Source organism: Rissa tridactyla, chromosome 8, assembly GCF_028500815.1.
Source record: "Rissa tridactyla isolate bRisTri1 chromosome 8, bRisTri1.patW.cur.20221130, whole genome shotgun sequence".
In the NCBI taxonomy this organism is placed as follows: Eukaryota; Metazoa; Chordata; class Aves; order Charadriiformes; family Laridae; genus Rissa; species Rissa tridactyla.
In genome coordinates this window covers 23,236,430-23,248,885 of record NC_071473.1, presented here as the reverse complement: position 1 = coordinate 23,248,885, position 12,456 = coordinate 23,236,430, and the positions used below count along the sequence as shown (strand labels likewise).

General features: G+C 54.1%; 1 protein-coding gene across 2 annotated transcripts in view; it reads right to left on the bottom strand.

Annotated features, from left to right (window-relative positions):
• PBX1 (PBX homeobox 1) overlaps positions 1 to 12,456 on the bottom strand; it is a 137,176-nt gene that overhangs the window by 75,884 nt on the left and 48,836 nt on the right. The gene's annotated exons all lie outside the window — the stretch shown is intronic.

Genomic DNA, 12,456 nt, shown 5'->3' with positions numbered 1-12,456 from the left:
TTGGTCATTTTTTTCCTTCAAAGCTCCAGGAGTCTTGGGAGAGATGCGACTTGCCGCATTTAGTATCAGAAATAAAAGCACAACACAAAGTAACACTGATCCTTGGGAAAGACCAAGTCTCAACAGTGAGGTTTCTTACGACATCCTTAAAAAAACATAAATCAGTATTTCCAGCTTCTCTGTGGGGTCTGGTCGGCGGCACTCGGGACGCAACACATGCTTCTTGACACTGCTAAGGACAGATGATGCTCTGCCAATTCCTGCCCGCATCACGTCAGCCCGGATCAGGAACCGGGGACGGCAGCAGAGGACTGGTGAGCTCAACACCGAGCTGGAGGGACAGTGATCCTCAGGAGAAACCCGGAGCACTGGAGGAAATGGATGCTCCGCAACTCTGAAGAAATCCTTCCCGTTCCCTTTACAGCAAAGGACAGCCCGGGGTGCCAAACAGACCAAAAAGCCACAAAATCCATGCACCCCCAGCCTCTCTCCCCTAATCAGGACGGAGATAACCCAGGCAAAATTCCCATTAACCAGCTAATGCGTATAGCAGTGTTTCCCAGCCAGAGCTCCTCGTGGCTAAATAACAGTCTTTATCCCCCAATTTCCCTTCATCATTTGTCATCTTCTTTCAAATCAACTCAGTATTTCCTGAATCCTCAAGTACTAACAGGCACAGGGGGGGGAAAAAAAAAAAAACAACCCAAGGAGGAAAGTGCTTATGACTCACTAGAAAACTGGTTAATGTTTCCCACCCCTCTCTCTTCTCTCAAACTTCCCCCTTTCCACCCTGGGCTTGCCGGACAGCCATGGATCGGCTCCGACGCGCTGGCCTGGGGGAGGAAACCTAGCAAGCGAGAAGGCAGATGGATCACAGTGCTGGGAAGAAAGAAGCACAGAGCACCGGCATCTCCGGCAGATGCATTTCCTGTTCCTCCATCGCAACCCAAATCAGCCCAGCGTCCCCAGCACAAACCCAGTCCTGCGCCAAGCAGTGCCATGAGCTTTCCCCAAGGACAAGGGGAGGGAAGCAGCTAGGAATCATGATGTTGGAGCATCCTCTGTGCAAGACATGCAGAACGTGTGCCCCACTCTGCCAGCAGCCCCCTTTAAGTTGATGTGAACGGAGACGGAGATGAGTTTTCTGCAGCAAAAATGTGTCTGCGAGGGTGCAAACGAGAGGGAGAGGGGCTGCGCTGGTGGCTTGGAAGGTGTATATGGAAACAGAGACAAGAAAACAGAGCACAGTGGTGTTTCATGCTCGGGGAGGGGGTCTTTCCCCTCCGCATGCACCCATGGGCACGGTGGCAGGTGGGATGGCATGGGTGACCGGGGCATGGCCCCATACGGGGCTGAAGGTAACTCCACGTGCGTCCCCACGCAAGACGGCACCTCCATCGCAGCTGGAGACCTCCAGCTCCTGCAGAAGGCAACCCGACCCAAGCCACTGCCCAGACGCAGTCATACTGCTCACCTCCCCAGCGGGGCCCATCCTGCACTCTCCAAAGCCAAACAGGAAAAGAATGGATAGTTTTTTTACCCCCCACTTCAGTATTTCCCGCCCCCGGGCTTCCCCTCCCTCTGTTTGCTTTCTAACGCACTGCCACATCCCCAGATAAATTGTGTAAGGGCAATTCAGGGGCAACCCAAAAAGCAAAGCAGAACGGCTGCAGAGTACGGAAACAACAAAAAAACCCCCCAGAAAATAGCGTAAAAAATTAGGAGAAAGGGGTTTTAAAGTGAGATAGGACTAAGGAAAAAGCAACAGCAGCACAAGAAAAGGGGAAGGGGAGGGGGGGAATTCCTCTGGAAATCATTAATACTCCAGGAACCTTCAGGACTAAACCTGAATACAGACACTTAAGCTCTCAGCTCTGCCATTAACGCTAGGGCCTAAATTATTGATCTTTTGCCTTTATCAGCATAACAGTCACGTCCCGGTATCAAGATCTAACTACACTGCGGTCCCTGTGCTGCAGCCACTGAAATAATTAGGAGAAATTCTCATTAAAGGAGAGTGAAAGGTTCAGAGATGGAGACAGAGAAAAGGGTCTGGGAGGGTGTTTAATGTCTTCCACGGGGTCGAGAGAGCGCTCTGATCAAATCCCCGCGCGGGGCCGGGGGATGACAGCTTATCAAAAGGAGAAGTCCAAAGCCCGGGCTGGGCTGCGCCATATCGGCGCCCACCCGCAGCCACCGCCACGCACCGGCGAGAGCAGGGAATAAAGGAAGGTAGGGGGGAAAAATGCACGAAAAATAAATAAAAAGGAAAAAAATTAATAACGGAAGGGCTGCTGTAGGCTTGTTCGGAGTCTAAAAAAAATTCAGGCTGGGGAAAGAGAAGGGGTGCGGGGGGGCGAGGTGGGTACGAGAGAGAGCGGGAGGGGGAAGGAGCGCAGCCTGCTCCCCAAGGCACACGGCCACGGCTCTCGCTATCGATTTCACTGCGGACTGCGCCGCTCGGGACGCCGAAAGGAAACCGCAAAGCAAAAAGGGAGAGCGGCAAAACCGAAGCGAAACCACGCGCGCGGCCAAGAGGATGGAGGGAAGAAGTCAGGAGGAGGGGGGGGGGGGATGACGGGGGGAGAAGCCCAGCCTGGTGGCGGCACCGGACTCAGTCCAAAATGCTACGGAAAACATTAAAAAAAAAAAGAAAAAAAAATTACTAAAAAGGGAAAAACACACCCCCACCACCCTGAGAACCCAGGAAACATTTCACAGAGCCCAGGGAAAAAAAAAACAAATCTCAGTCTGGTGGGCAGCAGAAAGAAGTCGATGGGAGATTTCCGTGCAGTTGGGGAGGTGATGGAAAGATAAGGCGAGTGATGGACGGGGAGGGAGAAGGACAGGGATGAATGTAAAAAGCCTGTCCCCTCCCCCCTGCACACACAAAGTTTGCCTATATTTAATGTCAACGCACTGTAATTTAAAAGAAAAATTCCATTTCACTCGGCTAATCAGAATGGTTAGAGAGACCATTACCACAAACACTGGGAACATCTGAAATTGATTATTTTTTACTTCGTGCAGTTAATGAAATCCTCCAGCGACCGCAGGCGAGCGCGGCGGAGGGGTCCGTGCCCGGCGCCGGGGATGGGGAGGGGGATGCCGCGCCACCGACCTCTCTGCCCAGGGCTGCGGGGGAGAGGCGCGGGGCTGGCGGAGCCGGGCTGGGCTCTCTGCCCACCATTTTGTGAAGGCTGGAGATATTTAGCATGGGCGGCACATCCCGTAAGGAGCACCACATCATTAAATGTCTTGGGCTGGTGCGGCGGGGAAGAGAAATGCAGGATGTCACTGCCTGATAGGGAGAAGACTCGGAGGTTATTTATTAGCGGACACTTACCACAAACTGCATTTTCTCCATTTGCATTCGATATGCTGCAGCCGGCTTAGCGCCGGGAAAAGGTAGGCAGGATGGAGGGACCAGCACCATCATCCTTCCCCTGCTCTCCCCCCTTGCCCCCCAGGCACCTCAACCCCTCAAGAACCTCCCCGCTCCCTGCCAGTCCCACCGGAGCCAGTTGTCCATCTGCTTGGCGTGACCCAGTCACGCCAACTTTTCCAAAGAAGCCATGAGGCTCCCCGTTGATGCTCTCCATCACCACTGTTCAAGCAACCAAGCCATGGGGTCCAGCCACCAAGCCCTGGGGTTCTGCTGAGGTCCCCAGAGCTCTACAGTGGCCCTTTGGCCACCGATGCAGGACGCATCCCTTCTGCAAGGCCATCCGGAGCAATGCACCAAAGAGCCCGCAGGACACTTGGACCCTCAGCCTGTCACAAGGGTTCCAAGTCCCTCTCGGGAGCACCAGGAGGGCATCCCAGTGCATCCCTGCCTCAGATGCAGGCACACGTGGGGGGCCACTCTCCCCTTCGTCCCGTGGCCACAGCCTCTCCCCCACCTCCGAAAAGTGGCCGAGTGTAATTACGCAGAAAGCTCCTCTGGAGCTATATCAATAAGACAGACGTCTGTTGTATCATTCTCTCTCAGTAAGGCATTTCTTCTCCCCAATTGCTCATATAGAATCATAGCCTAATAGCATGCTATTAACATAATTGCCAACACAACTAGTGTTCCGTGTCTCACAGCCATTTGCTTATTTTGCCATAAAGAATATCAAAAAACAGCCCGAAAACCCGCAGCCGGGCTGTGCGGCCAAGGAGACCGGCCGCTCGGCTCCGCCAGTGGTTTTCGGGACCTGGCCGGGAGAGGAGCGGCACCGGCGGCCGGCCCCAGCTGCGGACCACGGTACCGGCAGCGCACTCCGACCAGGCTCCCAAGCAGACGTGTGCGAAGATCTAAACGGATTCTGCCAGGCGAAATGAAATTCCCATTATTTTTAATTAATCCTTAATTAAAATATATTACTCCGCAGATTCCGCAAATCTCTCTTAATATGCAAATGCGGCCCATTCAAGGATATTTACATATCATTAATTAAAACGGCACATTCTTTCAGTCTAACAAGCTGGGAGCCGTGGCTGTTGCCACACTGGCAAGTGAGCCCTGCCCAGCACTGCCAAATTCATCTGCGAAAAAGATGTTAAGTGTCACGGCAGGGGTGGGAGAGCAGGGGACAGGGCTGGGGAAAGGAGAGGGCTCTCAAAGTTCTCACCCATCACCAAACGAGGAGACGAGTTTGGGAGATGCCCATCTGTGGCAGAAGAGCACCTGTCTGGAGCAGCGGACGGGGAAGCACAGCGGCACAGCAGCATCCAGGGAGAAAGGCGGCGTTTCAGCAGAACCAGGGGCACAGTCCAGGCTCTGATGGTAGGGTCAGCGCTCACCTACACATGATGTTGGAGGTCACCTGTTTCTCCACGGCCTCCATTGCCAGGGACACTCTGCTGTCCCACCAAGATCTCTCACCATAGAGTACTCCCACTCTCCCTCTCTGTCTCAATCTCGGACTACGGTGATCTCTCTGCTTCAAAACTACGAGATACACCACCTGCAACAGTTGAGCTCCCAAAACCAAATTCACCCTGGACCGCTTCACGTCGAGGAAGACAAACCACCCCATCAGAAGGGTCAGACCCTACGAGACAAGCCAGTGGCACAGCCCTTCAACAGGGTGGAAGCACAGAGGTGACAATGAGCTGGTTTGAGGGAAGAAAGCTTGCTATTCCCCCAGTAATTTCCTCCTCTATGGCTCTCCAATACGAGTTGGCGCCTCCGTCCCCAAGTCACAAGGGGCAGGCTCTTTGGGCAGCATCACGAACACAGACACCAGTGCCCAGCGGCAAGCTCTGCATGGGCAACTGCCACCTCAACCACACGTCCAGTGGAGCTGTGGACTCCGAGATGGACATGAATCAAACCAGAGCGCAAGACAGCCAAGAGCTGCTCCAGCACTGGTCCCCAGCTGCAGAGAAACTTATGTTTTAGTACTCTGGAGAGACTTATCAGGTAATTTGAGTCTGGGTGCCAGTCAGGCACAAATCCGTCACCCCAAAGAGCCATCAGTTTTGCACACACAATGACAACTCCCCGTTATTGTTAACTGACCCACATCTTAAGTCTCCCATGGGCTGGAGTCAACAGGAACATCAAGTACCCAAAACTCAGCTAGCAGCTCCTTCCCAGGAGAGGAAGGCCACCACCAACCAAATAGTGTCTACGTGTTCATGGCTCCAGAGGTGCCTGAAAGCAAAGGCTGGCCAGGCCTCCACAGCGACACGCCAGGACACAGCCTTATTTCCCATCACAACCTGGATATACTGCTGCTATAAACCTGGAGGTTTTCAGCCTGCAGGACTGATTTCCATGAGAATGACAGCCCTACTCTCATTGTCTCAGTACTGTCACTACCTTCTCCTAGACAGAGCAGACAGCAGAAATTCAACCAGCAGCTCCTCACGCGGGACTGACAGATATTCTCAACAACAATTAATAAGCCTCTGTCCTTTCTCCAGCGCTTTTCATCAGAGGACTTCAAAGTGCCTGAATGAACTTGTCTCCACCACACTCCAGAGTGGGAGCAAACACACAGCAACCTCTCTGCCCAGACGGGGAAGCGGAGCCACGGTGCAGGGAGACTTGTCCCCTGCCACCCGAGAAGCTTTACACCCAGAGCAAAACAAAAGCCACTCAGCTGGGTGAGGGAACTTGTGCTGAGCATCGCCGGGTCTATTGCTGCTCGCTGCCGGGGTTTGGGAGGGACACCAGTATAGGACTTGTCCCTTTTTGCTCCTTCACCTGGCAGCTGCCACCAGGCTTTGGCAATAAGGGCAACCTGGCTGGGTGCACCTTTAGCCTGGCCTGGCATAGCCACCCCAAAACCCCCAGACATACCTGCGTAACACAGGTACTTGCCACGCAATATCTTCTTGCTTTCCCAATAAATGAGGCTGTTCAGGTCACAGGAGCCTTCGACCTCCCAGGTCTTCAGAGGAGGAGACAGTCGCACTACTCCCAGCCAACTGAGAGGACACAATATGAACTGCTCAAATCAAGATGCCTTGGCTGCATTTCAGCGCCTCCCGTGGTTGGGAAAAGCAGCAATATCTCCACGTACCAAGTTGATACTCACACTGAATCCATTTTAGGCCACACTCACCCCTTTTGGCTGCACAGGGAGTCATTTGTTCTTCTAGCGGACTGAGCCTTTAACCAGAGAGGCGTATCAGAGGGGATGCTTGCTTTTCTTTTCTCTTGCCTTTTTTCAGGACAGTGGAGGGAAAACATTTCTGCTTTATCACAGACTGCCCCTTCAGCAAGTTTTCACATCACTTAACTCCTCTTCAGATCTGCAGTGCCACACCAGTCCAGGGAGCTCACCAAGGACCATGGCAGCTGGCAAGGCAGGTGCTGCTGGAGAGGCTTGTCCTGCTTCCACAGCATTTTTGGTCCCAAGTCCTTCTCGAGAAACAAGCATGGTCAGGCAAGGGCGATGTCTGGGCTGGGCTTGTAACCACTGTTCAACCCCTGTGCCAACCTGCCGAGAAAGTGGCCAACGCACCAGGAACCGCAGACAAACCCCACCAGGACTGCCTTCCTCGCCTGCAGGCAGGCAGTTCTGGAGACCCTTCCACTGACCCCCAGCACCACACCGTGGCCTCAAGTGCCGCCCAGGCCAGTGGCATTCACATGCTTTCCAGAAAAGCCTCAAAGCTCCCCAAAATCCTCCCAGCCCGGAGCACTGGGACACTGCATGGACAACACATCACGAGGCGCCAAATGGTTGACGAATTATGCCAATTAATACTCCCCCGGCATCTCTTGCAGCGGAGAGGTGTTTGAACCTTGGTGGTCTTGGCCCGGGGCCAGCCGAGGTGATTAAATCGCGCCTCCCTCCGCTCTCCCTTTGCAGTTCCAATTGCACGTGAAATTGCTCCTCACCTCCTGGCACACCCAGCTGTGTCCCGGACACCCGCACAGGGTTAAAAGCCACGGCCACAAGCCACAGCTCTAGGCTACTGGTCCACAGCCTGAGCTGGTCCACTCAAATGGCCCCGTGTCCTTTGCTTGCTCCTCCAGCAAGCTGTGAGGAGGAGGGGACAGCCACATCTGGCTTCTCCCTCCTCTGCATCTTCTTCCTTTCACCCAAAATGGGCAGTGGGACAGGTTTGGGGTCCCTGCTCCACTCCCCAGGCTGGGGGACCAAGACCCAGGTTCCCCAGGCAGGCAGCGACGCTGCTTCATCCCATGCAGAGGGACAGGCACCTGTCCCCGCTTCGTACCATGTATTCCCCTCCCAGCAAACAAGGCAAAGCAAAAACAAACGCTACAGACCATTATGGCTTCATGCCCAGCGAGGGCTGCAGGACAGGAGGTCACCAGAGGGACCCCAGAGCCACTTTGTTATCCAGGCTGGTGCTTTCCAGGCCAAATCCCCCCGGGAGCACCCACCAGTGGCCACGAGACATCAAACCTGGGATGCAAAAGGGCCCCAGCTTCCCAATATCCTAGAAAAGCTTATACCCATCCCCCTTGGTTCCTGCTCTGCTTCTCTGTCCTTGGCAGATACTGGGCACCTCTTGGGGGCTCGGCACAACCCCTGGTCACCCCAGCTTGGGGGGACGAGGGAAGTCACTGGTGGAGGGGCCTGTCCCTCCCTCCCTCTCTACCGCCGACACATGCTCCACCATGGCACTAATCCCACATTAACATGCTCACCACGGCTGAAGCAGCCGACGTAATGAAAAAGCCCAACCACGAGGAGATAATTATATTACAAAACTATTTTAAATCAATGAGAGCCAAGACGAATGGGGTAGGGTGGGTGCTGGGGACAGGCTGCTGTCACTCCAGGTGTCCTGCCACAGCCCGGCCACCTCCAAGGGCTGGACTCCCTGGCTCCAGAGGGCAGGGGATCCCCAAGCCTCCTGTGCCAGGGTTGGGCAAACCAGGGGTGAGAAATACCAAAGAAAAGCAAAATATGGCCCAGAAGAGCATGGCCTCAGAGTCGTCGGGGGACTGTCAGCATGGCTTTTGGTGCCCCAGCTCTCAGGACAGGCAGCAGCTCGCTCCAAATTCACCAGCTCCCAGAGATGAGGGATGGCAGCTTTTGTTGCAAAACTCATCCCAGCTTGAAGGCACAAGCTGGGAGATGGAGAAAGAGCCACCTCGTTTTTAAAACAACACTGTCACACCCACCGCTGTCTGCCATGTGGCCACACAGCGCGGACAAGACCAAGCAGGGGCAAAGGGTGCCAAGATCCGCTCCACAGTGGGGACATAAAAGAGGACTTCCCTCCTCTCACCCCAACAGAAGAGGACCCAGGACCACAGACAAAGTCATCACCTTCAGTGTGACAACACGCCCAGCCTCAAAGAGAAACCCTAGTTGCAAAGGGAACAGCTTAAAAGGAAAAACAGCTGGAAAAAGGGGAAACCCTAGAACCAAAGGAACCCCTACAACACATGTCCTCCCCCTCCCCTCCTCCTTTTGCGCCTTGTTCTCTCTCTCCTTTCCCCGGCCGGGTTTAATTTGACACCTTGAGCTTTGGTAACGAGGTGGGGAGAGAAGAGCCACAGCGGAATTCATTAGGCTGAGCACTGCAGGGCCCGCTCTCGGCACGCTAATGACATCGGAGGATAGGGAAACGAGACAGCCGCCACGCTGGATGAAATAAACATGAGCACTGTCAGCCCTGACAGCAAAAGGGACAAAATAAGGCAGGTAGAGACCTTTCCCCAGCCTCGCAATGCAAAGCGACAGCTTCCAAAGCCCCTTGCCCGTGGATCCTCTCTGCCCTCTGCCTGAGAAAGGAGAGGGTGGCCGAGAAGGAGATGGAAAAGAAAAGCAGTGATTAAACCACCCTTCCCACAATTAAACCACCCTTCCCCGGACACTTGCACTCCTTTGGTCCCCTTGCACAGCAGGAGGAACTCGTGGCACCTCCTTCCAGCCGTCCGGCATGATCCCAAATTTCACGCAGCTGCTCCCAGAGTGGGGGTTTTGGGGATACTATCTTTGTCTGGGGTACACCTCTCCCTCCCCCAAACAGCACAGGGAAGGGGGGAGCAGGGTGAGACAAGTATTGCACAAATGCCCCAGGCTCATCACACCAGTGAACAAGCCAGAAAGGACCAAGCTCCGGTGTGCCACGGGGTTGATGTGCAGCACAGGGGCATGTGTGCAGGCAGAGACAGTGCTCCTGGCATGCCACGGAGCTATGCAACATATACATCACGGTGCTATACATCACATCTCTGGCACAACTTCTGCCAGCCCTCACCGTCTTTGACTCTGGAAATACCCGGGCAGCCAGCAACGCCTTACTTCGCTCACTTGCAAACCTTCATCCCAAAACCATGAGTGCCCAGGTCCCACTGAGACAGCAACGTTTAAAAGGCAATATGCAAGCTGCAAAGGGCAGGAAAACTGCAGGCTCCAGGAGAAAACTATCTCTCTACATCAGCTCACCAGTTTTGATGCTGGTCTGCAGGTACACCAAGCCAGGACGGTCCCAGCCTGCTTCCCTTGGAGGACCTGGGCCTGCAGGAACATCGGGCGATGCTGAGGTATTCCACTGTGTCTAAAATGCAAGATGATGGTTGCAAGGGGCAAGGAGCCAGAGGCTGGCTGTCCAACTGCTCCAGCTCAGCCTCTGGCATGGCATAGCCTCTCCTCCATCTCCCAACACCACTTCTAGCACCCCCTCACCCAGCTCCTACATCCCTCTCCTGAAGGTACTCTTCAGGAGGACGAGGCCCTTTGTTATCATAGTGCTGCTCCACGCCGCACAGGTGACGGAAGGTCAGAGAAGCGGGCATTACTTGCACTGCATCAGAAGAGCCACATGGGCTTTTGAGAAACCAGATCTCCGGGAAGACGGGGCCACTGAACTGACCTGCCTAGCATTAGTTCTGCCTGATGTCGGGCTGAGCTCAGGGCCCAGCATGGCTCCCCTTCTTGCCTCGCTCTGTCCACCCCACCACTTCTCCAATTCATCAGCCAGTCCAGCAGCCAGGTCAGACTTTTCCTTCGACGCCCCTGATGCTTTGCAAGGCGAAATACTTCTCAACCCAAGAGCGACTGGCATCACAAACAGACTTTTCCTTTCCTCCAAAACACTGACCTGCCCCATCTCTGGCAGGGGGTTGGACTAGATGGATCTCCAGAGGTCCCTTCCAACCCCTACCATTCTGTGATTCTGTGATCCCTCTACTAAGTGAGGGATCTTCCCATGCACACCAACAGCACAAGAGCTCATCTGCTTGATGCCAGGCAGATCACTTGGGTTGACAGACGCTCTCTTCCCATCAGGAATTTGAATTTTCTGCTTGGGTCTGGGGGCAAGTTTTTCTGGCTGGGCAAAGTTTCCAGAAGGCTCTTTTACAGTGTCTTCACTTCAGTGCTTTTAGTGCTCCCAGTTGTTGGCTCTGCTCCCAGGACACAGCAGCATGCAGGAGGGAAGGGCGCACGAGGGGAAAAAAGGCAATCTTCTGGAGTACAAGAGCCCCGAGCACCACTCCTGTGTCAGCCCCTGGCTGGCACCCGATCCGAACGTGTCACACGTACACACCTGCCTCAGTTTCCCCACCTATTAAAACAGCCAAATCCTCATCTCCCTTCTCTCCTCCTATTCTGAGCAAAGGATGGCACTCACTGACAGATGCACTGCTAGATTTGCTGCCTCTTCACCACCCAGAAGAAAACCCCACACATTGATGGGAATGTGGGACCATCATATGGTTTAAATGACCCAGGGCTGTTTCCCAAAGTCCACTCAAAGGCCAGGAACACTTCCAGGCTCAGCCGTTCACCCTCCGCTCCATCCTCTCCTTTTATTCCCTCCCCCGCTCCCTCAAGCATCCCTTGAAAGCGAATGGCAATTGAGTTTGTAAGTCCCTATTCATCAAGGAAATTAATTCCTTATGCATAATTCATTTCTTTTGTCAACTTTTTTTTTCCCCCCCCAAATGCTCCCAAATGCATCAGGAGTGGAAGCAGCAATGCAAGAATGGGAACACAAGAGGCTGAGGTGGGGAAGGAAAAAGCTTTGCTATAAGCTGACCAGCCTATGCCCTGCACCAGCCCATCACTCCAAACCCCAGCTCACAAGGTGTCCCCTGAGATGAGGAGGGAGGTCATCACAAAGTCTGAGCTACCAAAAAGCAGTGAGTTTGCTGGTAGGACAGAGAAGACCTGTGGGCTGCAAGTTTGTGCTACGTCTACGTTGCTGCCTATGCTTGGAGGTAGTTGAGCTGAGGACGGTCTCGCTGTAATTGAGCAGCCTATCAAATGACAACTGAGATCCCAAAGAGTGGTCCAAGGCTGGCACGGAGCAGGGGCACCAGGGTGCCCAGAAGACCAAAGGTGGAGGTAGCTCTGAAATCACAGCACTCTGGTCCCTGAATCACAGGGTGTGGAAGCCTCCCATCAGGCTTTCTGTCCTCACAGCAGGTTATGCCAGTCTTGTTCTGTGCTGGGTGGACATGTCCTTCAACAGCTTTCCACTCCGGGTCCAGAGCGAGCTATCCAGCCTTCACCATACGTCTTGCCTGTAAGGAGGTAACCGCCCGTCTGGGTTATTTATGGAGGAGAGCTCCGGAGCCACGTCAGAACCCTGCTGACTGCAGAAGCTTTGCAGCTCCGTTTACCTTATTGCAAGCATAAGTCTGGAAGGAGGCCTGGACGTAATGCTCACACCTTGTCAGCTCTTGGAAGGACAACCCAGGAAGATAAACCCAGTTGGCAAGGGGAAGAGTCGGCTGGAGATAAGCCATGCCTGCACTTGGAGAGGACTCTGAACCCCCAGATCCTCCCAGTGTTAGGATGGGCCCATGCCACCAGCAATGCCCAGTCTTTTATTTCCCTGCAGCTCTCATGGCACAGCAGGAACAGAGAGACTCTCCCTGCCAGCTCCACATTGCCCCTTCCCAAGGCAAGGAAATCCTGGCTCACCCCAGCATCGGCACAGCCCAGCTCGGACACTGGGACACCACTGCTGAAACTCAGACTAGAAGCTCTGGGGCCACATGCAATGCCGTAGCCCCAGCAGAAC